This window comes from Arvicanthis niloticus, chromosome Y (genome assembly GCF_011762505.2).
Source record: "Arvicanthis niloticus isolate mArvNil1 chromosome Y, mArvNil1.pat.X, whole genome shotgun sequence".
NCBI classification, from domain to species: domain Eukaryota; kingdom Metazoa; phylum Chordata; class Mammalia; order Rodentia; family Muridae; genus Arvicanthis; species Arvicanthis niloticus.
In genome coordinates this window covers 13,940,481-13,958,509 of record NC_133431.1, presented here as the reverse complement: position 1 = coordinate 13,958,509, position 18,029 = coordinate 13,940,481, and positions in this window count along the sequence as shown.

The window sequence follows — 18,029 nt, the reverse complement described above, 5'->3', positions numbered from 1 at the left end:
CTTGGGTTTAATCCTTCTTAACAATAGGACGTAGACCCATTGACTAGTCCATGACAGAGAGCTCTTCCAGACAGCATCCTGGGCAAAGTCAGGCTTTGCCTACCTTGTTTTATAGGGTGGAAAGAGAAAGATCTCATTTCCCACCTCATGAACTACCCTCTGCCCAGTCCATATGTGACTCTGTAGTTTTGAACTTGGAGCTGTCATAAGATGGAAAGTCATTCTTCATCAATTCTAACAAATTTAGCATATCTTCCTTGGACCAGAGATCCTGTCTTTTGTTGGTGATCATTTGAGTTGTGTGGGACAATCTGCTTTTCTGTCCACCTTTCAGCTGTTTTAGCCACATCTTTGGTAGCACTGGCCTGGGAACCCAGGGTTAAAGACACCTCACCCCAGAGCAGCACAGTCTCTGAGGTCCTCATCCCAATGTATCCTTCCCTGCTCTGAGCCAGGTGACATCCCTATTTTGTCCTTGCTCAGCCACAACTCCAACTCCCTCATGGGGTAGCATGGCCTCTTGTATTGATATGGTTAGCTCATTGGTTTTGGGATGTTACAACTTTCTTATTTATTATTGTGTCTGTGTCATAGTTTTCTTAAATTCTCATCATTTCAGAGCTACAGTCATCTGAAGGAGCCTCAATCGAGGGTGTGTCCTCATCAGACTGGCTGGTTGCTATGTCTGTGAAAGATAGTGTTGATGATTGATTATGAAGGCTCTTCCACTGAGGGTGGCAATATCCCTAAGCAAGTGGTCCTGGGCTGGATAAGAGAGCAGGCTAAGCATGAGACAGTGGTCAAGCAAGAGAGCAAGCCAGGAGACAGTGTTTTTCCATGCTTTTTGCCTTCAGTTTCTAACCTAGCTCCCAAAATAATGGACTGATCTGACCGAACCATGCAGAACAACCATGTATTACCTGAGATAATTTTGCTCAGAGGATTCAATCACAGCAGCAGAGAAGCAAGTTAGAACAACAACATGGTATCAAAGGGTTATTTTGCTGCTGGACAGAAACTATGTTGTAGATTGCATTCTTATGGATAAGAACAAATTTTGGATATAAAGGTTTTTGGATTGGTTGGTGACTTTAACTCTCCACTGGGGGTCCTGCCTCACTGATGTGGCCTCTTCAGCATCCATATTTCACTGCTATGCAACTCTGCTAAGATCAACCCCATAGACTCCTTGTCACCCTCCAATTCATGCTCTCTGGCACATCCTAAATGTACCCCCTCCTTTCCCCAGGCAGCTGCAGATTTTGATTCATTTTCCCCCTCTGGCCCTCTCTTGTATCTCACCACACCTTTTGCTGCTTCTACCCGATTCCTCTTTCTTATCTGGTCTCCCATCCAGTTCTCTCTCTTCCATCTGCCTCCTATGATTGCTTATTACCCCTTCTGATTGGGAATAATTCAACCATTCTCATTTGGGCCTTCCTTCTTGTTTAGTTTCTTTGTATCTATGGAGTATAGTGTGGGTTTCCTGTATTTTATGATTATTATTCACTTGTGAGTACATACATGCACGTGCTTTTAAATCTAGGTTACCTCACAGAGATGATAGTATTTAGCTGTATCCATTTGCCTGCAAAATTCATGATGTCATTGTATTTAATAGCTGAATAATGTTTCATTTTGTAAATGAACCACATTTTCCATATCCATATTTTGGTTGAGGGGCATCTGGATTCTTTCCAGTTTTAAGTTTTTGTAATTAAAATGGCTATGAACTTAGTAGAGTCCCTACTCTAAGTCGCCTGCCTTCACAGACTCTCTACTTTATCTTCTGTTTGTCCTTTGAGAGGATGTGGGCCCCTGGGTACCCATGATGGTGTATCAAGTCTGTATTGGGTTATGTGCATCCTCGCTACTGAGGCCAGAAGTGTCAGCCCAGTAAAAGGAACAAATTGCAATGATAGACAGCAGCTTTGGGACTGCTCCTGCTACAGTAGTTGTAGGACCATCATGAAGACTGACGTGCAATCTGCTACTTAAGGGCCAGGGTCCTTTGTCCAGCCTGTGTGTGTTATTGTTTGTGGCTCAGTCTCTGAATGTGCCCAAGGATCAAGGTTAGTTGAGTCTCCTGGTTTTCCTGTGGAGTTCCTATCCTCTTCAGGGCCCTCAATCTTCTCCCCCACCCTTCCATTAGAGTTACCAAGGTCTATGCAGTGTTTGACTGTGGATCCACTACTGCTTCAGTCAGATGCTGGGTGGAGCCTCTCAATAGACAATTATGCAATGCTCCTGTGTGGGAGCATCAAAGAGTATCCTTAATAATGTCATGGATTGGAGATTGTCCATGTATGTCTCCAATTGAATGAGTTTTCATTGGCCATTCCTTCAGTCTCTGCTGCAGATTTACCCCTGCATTTCTCTTAGCCAGGACAAATTTTGTTCTGGGTGTCTCCAGTGTTGTGGTTGAATCTGATCCTTCAGCTTTCTTCTCATGCACCCATACATTCCCCATATGGACTCTGTCCCTAAATCACATAAGAGACTGTGCACACATTTGCTATTCAATCCTATTCTATTTTGCAATCCTGGTGGTTTTATATTTTTAACTTTATTCATTCTGTTTTTGCTTTTCTAGAACAAATTTCCCTGTGAAGCACTTCCTGTTCTAATTGTAGATATAGAAACCACATAAGCCACCTGACATATTTTTGTTAAGTAGGCACATGATTTTGTGCTGCTCTTAGTCTACATCTTTCATTTTGAAATTCAGCAAAATATATAGATTACATTCTATTTCTCCAGATGGCTTCTGCTCACATCATTAATATTATCTGATTCTTCAGAGTCATTGAATTGCAGGTGTATGATATTCTGCCTAACTCTTGTGTTTCTTCTGAAATTTTGGATAAATAAGTGTGTTATACGTGTGTGCATGACTATGAATGTGTGCCTCATCTTTACTGTTGTCAGAAGATGGCCTCAGAATTTATGATCATGATGAAATGGACAGGTGTTGGTCCACATGTTTATGTCATAAATTGACCACGATTATGTGGAAGACCAGCAAGAGCTTTCAACTCCTAAGCTGTATCTCCTGAACTATGTTCTTTATTTCTGATCAACATATACATTACTAAAATTTTCATTTGTCTATTTTTAACTGTTTAAACATACATTCCCTTCTAGTAAAATATAATTAATTTTGCTGTTTAAACTGGTTCACTGCATGTTTTTCAAGATGAATACAGTATTGCAGTGAATGCATAATTCTTTGCAGTAACTTCATTGAAGAACTGTGAGTTCATTCTGTCATTTTTGTTTCCTGCTTTATTTTTGTAGCAGAGTGAGGTTCTTAACATGTAACTTTTGCAGTCCTGGAACTCATTGCATAGACCCTGCTGGCATCCAGCTCAATGATATCCACCTTCCTGTACCTCTGCAATTAAAGACATGAGCAAATACACACAGCTTGCCCATCACTTTTGTAGTTAGTAATTTTTCATCCAGCTTTTCAGATGTGTGCTAAGTACAGTTGATCTGTTTCCCTCTGCATATCCCTCTCAATTGCCATTTGTGTTGCAAGGCTATATCCTATTCTAAGGGTTCAGGAGTGACACAGGTGAACCCTGTGTCAAGGGTTCAAGTGTCAATATTTCAAGTTTCTTCTAAACTGACATAGTGATTATATTATAATTTGTGTGTCAGAAAATAAGTGGAGGAATCACCTGAATTATTTAATTATATTGTCTAGGAAGCATAACCTTACTTTTTATTGATGTTAGTATCAGGCTTTGTGTTGTATACATGTGTGTGATATTTTAGGAAGCAGTGAGTTTCGATGATGTGCATGTGAACTTCACTGCAGAAGAGTGGAATTTGCTGGATCCTTCCCAGAAAAATCTCTACAAAGATGTGATGCTGGAGACCTACTGGAACCTCACTGCTATTGGTAAGATTGATTTTTTTTTTTTTTTTTTGCTTCTCAAAATAAGGGAAAAATGTTTCTTGGTTACTGATGATCATCTCTTATTTCAATAGAGAACAAGTAATATTGAGTTGAATAAATCAGGTTCATTGCTGTGAAAATTCAGAGTAACTTGAATTTTGCCTAATTCCAATACCATATCATTGATTTTCTTGTACCTTGGTTTTAGGCTATAATTTGGAAGTCCATCATACTGAAGAACAACATCAAACTTCTAGACGTCATGAAAGGTATTTTTTGGGGGGAGGGGGTTTCAAGACAGGGTTTCTCTGTGTAGCCCTGGCTGTCCTGGTACTCACTCTGTAGACCAGCTGGCCCCGAACTCAGAAATCTGCCTGCCTCTGCCTCCCAAGTGCTGGGATTAAAGGTGTGCACCACCACCACCCGGCCATGAAAGGTAATTTTAATGTTTAATTGAATACAAAAATGCCTGTGAGGAAATTTTAATATGATCTGGATGCTCTAAAGGAAAGCAAGTGTATAAAATATGAATCATTTTATTGTAGCTATGATTATAATATTCTCCCAAAACTATGTACCTCAATGTCAGTTATCTGATTGGTGTTTGCAAGGCATTTCTGTAAGCAAGAAGAGAAGGAAACAATGCCTTAAGAGATTCCTTTAATTGATCTGTACCTCCATTAGAGCTATGTTGTGGAACTACCAATTTGTATAGTCTCATAATATTTAGATGTTGCACATTGAATAGTGATAAACATGTATCCATAACCTTCTAATAATCAAATAGTCCATGATAAGGTTGGTGACACTCGTATTCTTATAGTGAAATTTTTAATTGTATTGTTTTGTCAGTTTATGAGAATCGAGAATGTTGTTTTGGAGAAACATTAATCATGTCTACAATGAACAAAAAGTCAATGCATGTGAATTCAATGTGGAAACATTTCATTTGTTCTGCTTTTTTAATGGTGGTATCAATTGTCAGAATGGATGAAACCATGTGAGCATAGGGATACTAAAAAAAAACAACCTCTGTCTATTTCACAACAATGAGAAGATATGTAGTATTCTGCCTTTGGTAGACTTTCTGAATATGATAGGTGTTTACAATTAATTGGTTTTCTGTACTTTACCCAAATTCACACCACAGAAAATCTTTTTGGGTACTAGAAGTTTGCAGTTCTTTTGTTCATCCTGTTTCACAGTGCTGTTGTGGTGCGATGCACACTACAGGAAAAACTAAGAATGCAATCAGAGTTTTAATGCTCTTAATTGTTCCATTTTATTCTGACCTATGAATGCATCATCTAGAAATCTCATATAGAAAAAGGATGTTATAAATGTGAGCCATGTAGTAAATACTCTTACCATCACAGGTATTTTCAAAGAGGTAAAGCAACCCACAGTGAGCAAGTACAACCGTGAACATCAAAGTGATAAAAGCATAAGATCTGAGTGTTCTTTATTATGAGACCAACTGTAAAATTGATTCATAATGATAAAATGATTGATCAGGCTAATAAATGTGATAAAGCTTTCACATGTGTCCATTACTGTTGCAGGCATGAAAGAAGTCACAATGGAGAGAAACTTTATGAATGTAACCAATGTGGTAAAGCCTTTTCATATCGCAGTCATCACCAAAGACATAAAAGAACACATACTGGAGAGAAGCCTTATGAATGTAATCAATGTGGTAAAGCCTTTTCATGTCACAATAGTCTCCAAAGACATAAAAGAACACATACTGGAGAGAAACCTTATGAATGTGATCAATGTGGTAAAGCCTTTTCACAAAACAGTAGTCTCCAATATCATAAAAGAACACATACTGGAGAGAAACCTTATGAATGTAATCAATGTGGTAAAGCCTTTTCACAACACAGTAGTCTCCAATATCATAAAAGAACATATACTGGAGAGAAACCTTATGAATGTAATCAATGTGGTAAAGCCTTTTTAAGTCACAGTAATCTCCAAAGTCATAAAAGTACACATCTTGGAGAGAAGCCTCATGAATGTAATCAATGTGGTAAAGCCTTTTTACGTCACATTAGTCTCCAATATCATAAAAGAACACATACTGGAGAGAAGCCTCATGAATGTAATCAATGTGGTAAAGCCTTTTCACGTCACAGTAGTCTCCAAAGACATAAAAGAACACATACTGGAGAGAAACCTTATGAATGTGATCAATGTGGTAAAGCCTTTTCACAACACAGTAGTCTCCAATATCATAAAAGAACACATACTGGAGAGAAACCTTATGAATGTAATCAATGTGGTAAAGCCTTTTCACAACACAGTAGTCTCCAATATCATAAAAGAACACATACTGGAGAGAAACCTTATGAATGTAATCAATGTGGTAAAGCCTTTTTAAGTCACAGTAATCTCCAAAGTCATAAAAGTACACATCTTGGAGAGAAGCCTCATGAATGTAATCAATGTGGTAAAGCCTTTTTACGTCACAGCAATCTCCAAAGTCATAAAAGTACACATCTTGGAGAGAAGCCTCATGAATGTAATCAATGTGGTAAAGCCTTTTCACGTCACAGTCATCTCCAATATCATAAAAGAACACATACTGGAGAGAAACCTTATGATTGTAATGAATGTGGTAAAGCCTTTTCATATCACCGTCATCTCCAATATCATAAAAGAATACATACTGGAGAGAAACCTTATGAATGTAATCAATGTGGTAAAGCCTTTTCACAACACAGTCATCTCCAAAGACATAAAAGAACACATACTGGATAGAAACCTTATGAATGTAATCAATGAGGCAAAGCCTTTACAAGTTCCAGTTATCTCCCATATAATAAAAAACCCATACTAGAGAGAAACCTTATGAATGTAATCAATATGGTAAAGACTTTACACAACTGGGTCATCTGCAATATCATAAAAAAAGCATACCAGAGAGAATTCTTAGATATGTAATCAATGTGGAAAAATCATTTATAATTGAAAATTCTCCAAAGACATAAATGTTCACATACTAGAGAAAAACTGTGTGAATGTAATTAATATGGTCAAAGCCTTTTCAGAAAATTTTTGTCTCCAAAGCCATAAAACAACCCATATTGGAAAGAAACCTATGAATGTAATCATTGTGGTGAAAGTGTTAAAATTTTTCAAAAACTTCTAGCATGCTGAGAGGAACTAAGAGTACAGGTCAGCTCATTCGTGAACTCTGTGTTTCAGAAATTTGGCTGATCACAAGATGGTTGAGTACGAATAGGCTGTTGAGAATAGCGTATACAGAATATTCTCCCTGACAGTTACTTAGACCCTGTCACAAACTGAATAATGTGCTGGGACTTTCCACAGGTGCTTTCCAATAAGCCCCCTTGACCCCCTCTGGATTATGGTTTTTTCCTTGTGGTTTTGCCTTTAAATTCCCTGTGCCTCCAAAGCTCGGGGTCAAACCCCATAGACCCTGCATGGGTTCCGGGTCTTGACCTCAGCATGCTGGTCAAAATATACCTCTTGCTGATTACATCGACTTCTATGGCTTGTGAGTTATTGGGTGACCATGAATTCCTGAGGATTTGGTGGGGGGAGTTCCTCCCTTTTGTGAGGACTTTATAGTGGTAAAAGTCTTTCAATAAAGATTTTTTCCAAAACATAAAAGAACAGGTATTGGACAGAACGATGAATGTAATCTTTGAGCTAAATAAAGCCTTTGCATGTCCCACTAATCTAAAAAACATAAAAGATCCCACATTGGAAGAAACCTCATGAATGTGATCAACATGGTAAAGACTTTTCACAACTTTAGCATCTCTATTACTATAAAAGAACAGGTACAGGAGAGAAACCTCATGAATATAATCAGTGTTGTAAAGCATTTGCAAGTCAGTCATCTGCAGTGACAGGAGAGATCACATACCAGAGAGAAACCTGCTTGAATATTCACAATGTGGTAAAGCCTTTGCATGTCAGAGTTCTTTACACATACACAAAGAAATCACACTGGAGAGAAGCCTCATTCATGTAATCACTGTGGAACAACTGACAATTCACTTTTATCTGCGACTATATAATGGAACACATTCAAGAGAGTGACTCAGTGTCATCAAGGTGCTAAGCCCTTGCATGTCACAGGCATCACCTGATACATATTGTAGAGAAACTGCATGAATGCCATGAATGAGGTAAAGTCTTTGCATGACAATGTACTCTCCAAATACTTCAAGTGACACACTTTTTAGAGAAACCTTATGAATGTAACAAACATGGAGAAGCCTGTGCCTATCACTATAGTCTCCAAAGACATAAAAGACCACAAATTGGACAGAAATCTTGTGAATGTACTCAAGTTGGAAAGTCCTTTACATGCCACAGTATTCGCTGAATACAAAAATCAACACATACTAGAGAAAACCTTCTGAGAGTAATCAATGTGGTAAAGCGTCTGCATGACCTAACGGTATTTAAATGCATGAAAGAATTTGTCGTAAGAATAAAGTTTGGTGATTTGAATAGGCTTCTTCCTAAGAAGTGACAATGTTAGTATGTTTGGCCCTGTGGGAGTAGATGTTACTGTTTTGAAGGAAGTGAACTCCAAGGTGTTGTTTTTTGGAGCTCTGGCCAGTAAAATACAGTCTCCTACCACCTGGCTGGAAGACAGTTTCTTCCTGACTGCCCTCTCATGAAAATGCAGAACCCTCAGCTCCTTCTCCAGCATCATGGCTGCCTGCATGCTGACATTCTTCCTGCTATGTTGGTCATGAACTAAACATTTGAAAGTGTAAGGCAGACCCAATTAACTATTTGCCTTTAAAACAGTTGCCTTGGTCACAGTGTCTCTTCATAGCAGTGGAAATTCTATCTGATACTGAAGTTGGTACCCCAGGCTTACGTATTCTTATTGGTGAACCTGACCATGCTTTTGTTGGAAGCAATGTGTATTTTTAGACTTTGGATTTGTGCATGCATTAAGTGGAACTTCATTGGCCATGCTAGTAGAACACATATGTACTAAGTGTGGTTTGAACTTTGTATATAGTTTTTATAAATTTTCATGAAGAATGTTGCTGCCTTTTGCTCTCATCTGAAGGTAAAGAGGTTAATTTTGTTAATTGCATTGACAAAGGACGTTTCAGGAAAGCCAAGCCTAGCCTTTGGCCTGTATTGACTCCCATGGTGACTGTTTTGATCATGCTTAGTAATCTTAGAAAGGAAAAATATGAAATGTTAGCTTCAAAGGGAAAATCTCACCAGGAAGTTGAATGATGCTAAATCCTATGATCAAAGACACACATTGGTATTAAAGAAATGGTAGTATTATGGCAAGATTCCATCCTCCTAAACATATGGATGTGAAGTTATATGGATGAGAACTGTATAATGTTAGGCATTATTATTAACTCATTATTGTATTTATGTGGACATAAAAGATACAAGTATGTGTCAAATTGACAATTGAAGGATTGTGATTACTATACTGGGTTTTCAATTTAAAATCTAAAAGGATATAGGATATACTTAGGTCCAGGCATGGTGGTACACACCTTAAATCCCAGAAGATGAACATCAAGCAGATTTCTGATTCAAGTTTTTCTGGTACAGAACAAGTTTTAGGTAATAAAAAGCTTAGGTATGGGCAAAGTGTTACACACGTATTACTCAACATTCAGAAGACAGAGCCATGCAGATCTCTGACTTCAAGGTTCATCTACAGAGCAAGTTCAAGGATAGCCAAACTTAGGCAGTGAAGTTGTTGAAAAATAGAAAGTTGGTGATGAAGTAATAGAAGGGGCCATGTTTGGGCCCCAGGAGGCAGAGGAATTCAGGAACTTTGTCCATGTGTCTCTGCTTTTAGAAGAAAGAATAGAAGAGATGACTGAGACAATTGATGCTGGTTGTCTGTAGTTAGAAAATTAGTGGTGATGAAGAAGAAATCAGCATCACTGAGGTGACATTTTCTGCTAAGTGTTTTCTGAGAGGAGCAAGAAGTTGTTTTCCAGAGGTAGCCAAGGTTGTCCCTTGAAGTGCAGCTTGACTCTGTCCTCTGTAAGACTCACCCAGGTGGAGGAATACTTTGAGGAGTAGTCTCATGAACTCCTCTTTGGAAGTCTGGTAGAATTCTACCCTAAAATTTATGGCCCTGGGCTCCTTTTGGTGGCAGACTTGTAATGACTTCTCTTTTCATAGGTGTTTAGGCAGTTTAAGTTGTTTATCTTAATTTGATTTAAGTTTGCTAAGAGAAAGGTATTCAGGAAATTTTCCATTATTTTTAGAAATGCCAGTTCAATGGAGTTGAGGCCTTTTTAAACCTATGTCATCACCATTCTTTAGATTTCTTCATTGTCTATTATTTTGTCCCCATTTTCATTTTAGATTTCATTAATTTGTATATTCTCCATCATTTAATAAGGGTTTAACTATCTTATCTAATAAAAGGCTCAAAGGACCAATTCCATGTTTCATTAATTCTTTGCTTTCTTCTCTTTCTATTTTGTTGATTTCAGCCCCCAAGTTGATAATTTACTGATGTCTAATCCTTTTTTTTCATTGCTCACTTGTTTCTGTTCTAGAATTTAAAGGATGCTATTGAATTGCCACTATGAGAGCTCTCCCTATTTTTCATGTAGGCATTTTGTGCTATGGAACGTTCATCTTATAACCAATTTCATGTTTTTTGTATTCTGTAAAATTGTGCATGTTTCATATTCATTTGCATTGAATTCTATCAAGTTTCTAATGTCTTCCTCTATGTTTGTCTTAAGCTATTTTTCATTCATAGTGAGGTGTTCAGCTTCCATGAGTTTGTAAGCTTTGTGTTCTTTCAGGTTTTGTTGATATCCAGCTGTAATCCATGGTAGTCTGATAACATACATGGTGTTATTTAAATTTTCTTGTATGTATTGTGGTTTGCAGTGTGTCTGAATATGTGTTCTGTTTATAAGTAAGTTTCATGAGGTGCTGAGCAGAAGGCATAGTCCCCTATATTTCAGTAGAATGTTCTCTAAGTATCAGCTGGACTCATGTTCATGTTGTCAGTTAGCTGGAATATTTTTCTGGTTTTGTGTTGTTGTTGTTTGGTGTTTTTGTTTTGTTTTTGGTCTGGAGAATTTGTCCACTGGTGAGAACGGGGTATTGAAATCTTGGGATATAAATGAATGAGTGTTATTATGTGATTTTAGCTTTAAAGCACTTTATTTTACAAAGGTTGGTGACCATGTGTTTAAGGCATAGATGTTAAAACTTGAAATGTCATTTTTGTTGATTTTTTTTCCTTTAAGAAATTTGTAGTGTTTTTCTCCAATTCTCTTGATTAATTTTGTTTAAAATTTATTTTACTATATTTTAAAATGACTACACCAGCTTGCTCCTGTGGTCCATCCACTTGGAGTATCTTTTTACATCCATATAACTTGAATTAATGCTTATTCTTGATGTTGAGCTATATTTCTTCTATGCAATTGAAGTTAGATATTTATTAGCATCTATTCTGTTAGCCTTTGTCTTTTTATTGGTGAACTGTGGTCTTTGATACCGAGAGAGTCACTGAACAGTGATTATTAATTCCTTGTATTTTGTTGTTGTTTTTGCTGCTGCTGCTGGTGGTGCTGGTGTTGGGGTATTTGTGTGCTTTCCTTTCTTTTGCAGATAATACAAGGTTATTTACTACCTGTGTTTTCATGTGTATTGTTAACTTCCTTTGGTTGGATTCTTTGTATATAACTTTGTGTAAGTTTGTATGTGTAGATAGATAGTATGTAAATTTGACTTTAGCATGGACTATCTGATTTTCGCCATTAATAGCAGTTAAGCTGTTTTTGGGTTGGTTTTTTTTTTCAGTTTTCAGAGACAGGGTTTCTCTGTGTAGCCCTGGCTGTCCTGGAACTCACACTGTAGACCAGGCTGGCCTCAAACTCAGAAATCCACCTGCCTCTGCCTGCCAAGTGCTGGGATAAAAGGTGTGCGCCACCACTGCCTGGCCAGCTTTTTTCTACATATAATAATCTGGGCATCTGTAGTTTCTGCAACATATATGTCCAAGACCTTATGTTTACAGACTCCAGTGAGAGGTCATCTGCAGTTTTAATAGATCTTCATTTATATGTTTCTTGGCTTTTGATCTTTGCAGCTTTTAGTATTCTTTTTTTGTACTGGATGTTCTGATTATTATACAAGAGACTTCATTTTAGGGTCCATTCTGTTTGGTGTTTTGATGATTCTTTTACTTTGATAGATACCTCCCTCCTTATGTTAGGAAATTTTTCTTCTAAGATTTTGTCATCAATATTTTCTGAGAATTTCATCTAATATTCTTCCTCTAGTTTTAGTATCCTTATGTTTTATCCTTTCATAATGTCCTAGATTTTCTAGATATTTTATGTAAGGAAGGTTTAGATTTAATATTTTCTTTGTATGATATTTCCATCCCTTCTATTGTACATTCAATGCTTGAGATTTGTCTTCCATGTCTGTATTCTGTTTGTGAATTTTGCTTCCATAGTTTCTATTTGCATTACTAATGTTTCCATCATTCCCTCAGTTTGTACTTTTGTTATTGTTTCCATTTCCACTTTTATGTATTAAACAGTTTTGTTTCCTTCTACTCTTGGTTTGTTTTTCTTGGCTTTATTTATAAGCTTTGTTGGTTTCCTCCACTTTTTTATTTGTGTTTTCCTGGCTGTCTTTGAGGTATTTATTGATTTCCTCCAATTGTTTGTGCTTTCCTCAATTTCTTTAAGTGATTTCATCATTTCCACTTCAAGGACCTGTATTATCTTCACACAGTTGGTTTCAAAGCCTTTTTCTTGTACTTCAGCTATGTTGGAATATTCAAGACCTTCTTTGGCAATATAAGTGGGCTCACACTCATTAACCAGAGGGTGATCAATGTTACTCCTTATTTCATAATCAAGTACCAACATCATGGAATGGAATATGGCTATAAATTCTGGAAGTGAAAAGGTCTATTTTAGGTCAGTGTACTTGATGTACAATAGTTTGTGTCCACACAATGAAATTTATGGTGGGACCCTCCATAGGCTCCATGATAGATTCTGTGAAGTATTCAGCTTACATTTAACCCGATGTTTTATTAACGCCATGGTTGGTTTTTTTCACCTTAAATTGGACAGGGAGGCAAATGAAGCACTTTTTAAATAAGTTACTTTGTTGAGATGATGGTTTTAATAACATTGCTTCCAATCACTAACTACACTAACTACAGTTCCTGTAGTTAAGAGTACATACTATTTCAGAAGACCCACATTAGACAGCTTATGATAGCTTGAAACAGTAACTCCAGGGAATCTGACACCTCCGTCTTCCATGGGTATCTGGGCTCCTTGGCTCACACCTTTAATTCCAGCACTTGGGAAGCACAGGTAGGCAGATCTCTGTAAGTTTGAAGCCAACCTGATCTACAAGTCAAATGTTGAGGACAGCCAGGGCCATGCAGAGAAATCCTGTCTTGAAACAAAACAAAACAAAGTAATAAAAATAAAACCAGAGCCAAACCAAGCCAAAAAGAAAATGAAAAATAAAACTGGGTGCTGTGTGTGCCGCTATGCCTGACTGTTGGCATCTGTAGTTCCCAACAGTTGAATCAGTGTTCCCCTCCATGTAATACTAAGTTTTTCATTTTGTACGTATTTTAAATTATACATGAACATCAGGTGCCAGAAGTGACAGACCCTCTGGAGTTGGAATTACAAGTGGATTTGAGCCTCCTGATTGTGGGTGCTGGGTAACAAATTCTGGTCCTTCAGAAAATCATCTCTCCAACCTCTAATTTTTGCTTTTCTTTAGATTGCTTCAGAGTCCCCTCCCCCCCCCCCGTACCCCTAGTGGTTTTCCTAATTTTCCCCTTCTTCTTTCCCATGTCTTCTTCTCTGTACCGACCCAAGCCTCTGTACCAACATTCAAGTCCTTCAGTTTTCTTTTTCACATGTATGAGGAGGTATATTTGTGTGTAGTGTGTGAGGGTGCACAGGCACAGGCAGAAGCAGCAGGTGTTCTCTATCTGTTTTCCTCCTTTGAGACAGGCTCTCTCCCTGAACTTGGAGTATGCCTCGCTTTTGTCTAGGCAGGATGCCAGCAGTCCTGCAGGGGTCACAGGTGTTTGTGGGATAGTGCCTGCCTTGTGCTGAGTGCTGCAGTCTCTGATCTTTGCAACAATAATACAAAGAAAAAGAGGTCATTGCTTTCAGAAGGATTGAGGAACAACAGTGGCAGAAAAAAACCAAAACCCTCTTGCTGTCAGTGTTCTGGGAAAGAGGGATACTGCAGGGTGCATTAGGGCCTTGCTGGCAGCAGGGGGCAGCTCTGACACCTGAACACTGGCAGCTTAGCAGATGCCTTTTTATTGTTTCACAAAAGGAGCTTTACCAAGTCGGTCTAAATACTAAAACCTCTTATCTAAGGAATCATTATCTAAGGAGTTCTTGGCCTGATGAGACTTCCTAGTTTGCCTGGTATGTCTCTGGACTCAACTAGGCAAAGGCTCTGAGACTCCTTAGGAACAATCCATAAAACCTCAGATAACAATCACGGACTACTTCAAAGCCTGGGTGCTATCATGCCATAATTCATTTATGCTCTGCTAAAATTCTGCTACATTTGGTCCTCTTGTTTTACAGCAAGCTCTTTTAAATGCAGAACCATCATTATAGACATCCCTCTTTCTTTCCTTCTTTCTTTCTTTCTTTTTTTTCTGTTTTGGTTTTTCAAGACAGGGTTTCTCTGTGTAGCCCTGGCAGTCCTGGAACTCACTTGTTAGACCAGGCTGGCCTAGAAATCCACCTGCCTCTGCCTCCCAAGTGCTTCGATTAAAGTCATGCACCACCACTGCCAGGCCAGACATCCCTCTTTCAAAGATACTTATTTTAATGTCAGGAATATCCTTCTTACAAGCCTCCTGGGAGGAGTTAACATAGTCCTCAATTGCTGAAGAATGAGACTGGAGACAGTACCATCTTTGCAGGACTGGATTATACCCTTCAGGGACGGATTTGTGGACATGTTCCAGCTCTCTTGCTCTTGAACTTTGGATTTTTCTTTTTTTTTTCCTCCTGTGTACCTAGTACCTGGCCTACATCACATACAGTGACTGACTGACTGACTCCCTCCCTGACACCTATATCTTTTTCTTTTTTTTAAACCATCAAGTAATTCAGTATTTACTGGAGTGACACACAAATCAATTAACAATTAAAACACAATACAATAACAACATTCATATTTATGAGATTAAAGCACAATACAGTAGCAATATTCACATTATGACAAAGATACACACAAATTAGTATTTATGGGTCCATACAGAGCTCTCCTGTTGAGCATGACAATCCTGAGTTGTGTTTCTTGATAGTTCTCTTTATGTTTATTCTGCCTCTGGTTTTTGAAATACTGCATGTCTCCAATCACAGCACTGGGGTATTAGAGGATGAGGGCCTTGAGTTGTAGATCACCCTGGGCTACATAAAAGATGCCTGTGTCCAGACAAAGGAAAAAGGAAAACAGAAAGACCTAAACCTAGTGTGATGCCTCATATCTGTAATCCCAGCATGTGGGAGGATTAGGAAGATAGATCACCATAAATTCAAGGACTGTCTAGGTAAAGAGTGAGACCCAGCCTCAGCTACACCCTAATGCCAAAAACCAAAGTCTTCCCATCATAATACAGTGTCATAGTCAGACCATGGTACCACACTCCTTTAATCCCAGCACTGGAGAGGCAGAGGCAGGTGTATCTCTGCCTGGTCTAGAGAAGGATTTCCAGGGCTACATAGAGAAACCCTGTCTTGAAAAACATACTGACTGTCACATTCCTGTCCTAGCGGCTAAGTAGGAACTGAACTGAGATAATCACTTGAGCCTGTGAGGAGACGAGCTGCACAGCTCATTCTCTTCACACATGAAGAACAGGACCTCTACAGTGGGCAGTGAGGGTATGTCAGTGGGTAGCACATTTAGCCTGACTATGTGAGGATCGAGGTTGGAATCCTCAGAAACTAGTTTGCTTCCAGTATCACGAATAGGTACTGTCAGTGCTCCTACCATGAGTGGTGTACTAGGGAGAAAAGAATCCCTGGAGGCTTGCAGACTGGCTTGTAGCCATCCGGTGGCTAAAGAACAAATAGGGTTCAACTGAATGGAGGGCTGGAAATGAAAAGGGCAGGGGGCGAGAGAAGAATGAAGCCAAGACAAGAAGGTTATGTTCAAGGCTAAAAGATTAACAATAAGCACTGTGTTTATAAAGGGAAAAACTACAAAATCCATTCTCTGATTCAGCTTGAGTATGTAGTAGAGCAAGGTCAGCACGGCAGCCAAAACAGCTAAGTCTCTATGGAAACCTGTTACTACAGGCAAGGCAGATGTCTCTGTCCAGGTTAAGACCTGTCTTGACAAATGTTCAAGGTCTGCTTGGCCTGCTCAAGGCTGATAAGTTTACACTGGCTAGCTGACTTCGGTCAGTAGCAAGACAAGAACCAGTTTCAAACAAGGTAGATTGTGAGGGAGGGCTACACCCAAGTGGGACATGTGCTTGTACACTCTTACTTTCTGTTTGGAAGAGATGTCAGGCCCAAAGCAATTTATATATAAAAAAAGTCCAATTAGAGCATGCAGTTTCAGAGTCATGACCATCATGGAGGGGAGTAGGATGCCAGGCATGCATGACCATGGGAACAGTAGCTGGGAGTTTACATTTACAAAGAGAGAGCTTACTGGGAATGGCTACCCACCACAAGTGACACAGTATCTCCGACAAGGCCACACTTGTTAATTTTTACCACACAGTTCTACTCACTAGGAACCAAGAATTGAAACGTGAGCCTATGGGGGCCATTCTGATTCAAACTACCACACACAAAAAGCCAAAACCAAAATTTAAATACACCCACTTTAGTAAAGGACGTAAATATATTTGCGATTAATTGATCTGTGCACATGCACATAGAAAGATAATTGGGGTCTCAAAATATGTGGTGGTTTGCCAGAGTGGTGCATGCCTTTAATTGCAGTACTCAGAGGCAGAGGCATGTAAATTTCTGTGAGTTCAAGGTCAACTTGGTCTACATAGTGAGTTCCAAGACAGTCATGGCTCCTTAATGAGACCTGTCTGAAAAACAAACAAAAAATACAATGTGGTCATTATTATCTGAAGAGGTCAAGGAAGGCTTGCAGAGAAGTAGCATCTTAAATAGTATTGTTTTATTGACTTGCTTAATTATCATTGCAGAATGAATGTACATTTATTTTTAAAAATTTTTACATTTATTTATTGTGTGTGTATGTTTTTACACAGAGGGCAACTTGTGGGAATTGGTTCTTACCTTCCACCATGTGTGTTGTGTTTTATAAAAAAAAAGAAAGAGAAGCCAGGCATATGGTTGGTGGAGGTGCAGTGTGTTGCTGAGGCATCCCTTCCCTCCGAGATACCAGCCACACAATGGGTATAGTATGGAATAGAGTTTATTATTAGGGCATGGGTAGGGGAAGTTGCGGGGGAGAGAGGAGAGAGGAGAGAGGGAGAGGGAGAGGAAAAAAGAGAGAGGGGGAGGGGAATGGGGAGAGAAGGGACAGAGGGAAGAGGGTAAGAGAGTAAGAGAGACAGAGGAGGGGCAAGCAACCCCTTTTATAGGGAGTCTGGCATTCCTGGCTGTTGCCAAGTAACTGGGGTGGAGCCTAGAAGAAATGCTAGCAAAGTGTTTTCTGGGAATCAAACTCAGGTTTTCAGTATTGGTAGAAAGTGCCACCCATAGGCCCCGATTTATTAAGGAAAAGGGAGAAAATTTCCCAAGAGTGGGAAGGGATCCAAGGGAGGAATGCAGCCCTTTAATTATCTCTTAAGAGGATCTATGTGTGCATATGTATGCACATGTATGTGTGTAAGTATCCATGGAAGTCAGAAAGGGATATCGGATCCTTTATAGTTTAGGTAAAGGCATTTGTGACCTGCCTGTTCTAGGTGCTAGGATCCAGCCCTCTGATAGAAAGCAAATACTCTACCTGCTGAACCAGCTCTTCCGATCTTTATTTTGGTAGATGGTCCCCTTTTTACCCAGTTGATATGGAACTTAGCGTGTAGCCTAGTCTGGCCTCAAACTTGTGGTTAACCCTGTTTTCAGCCTCCTTAGTGTCAGGATTATAG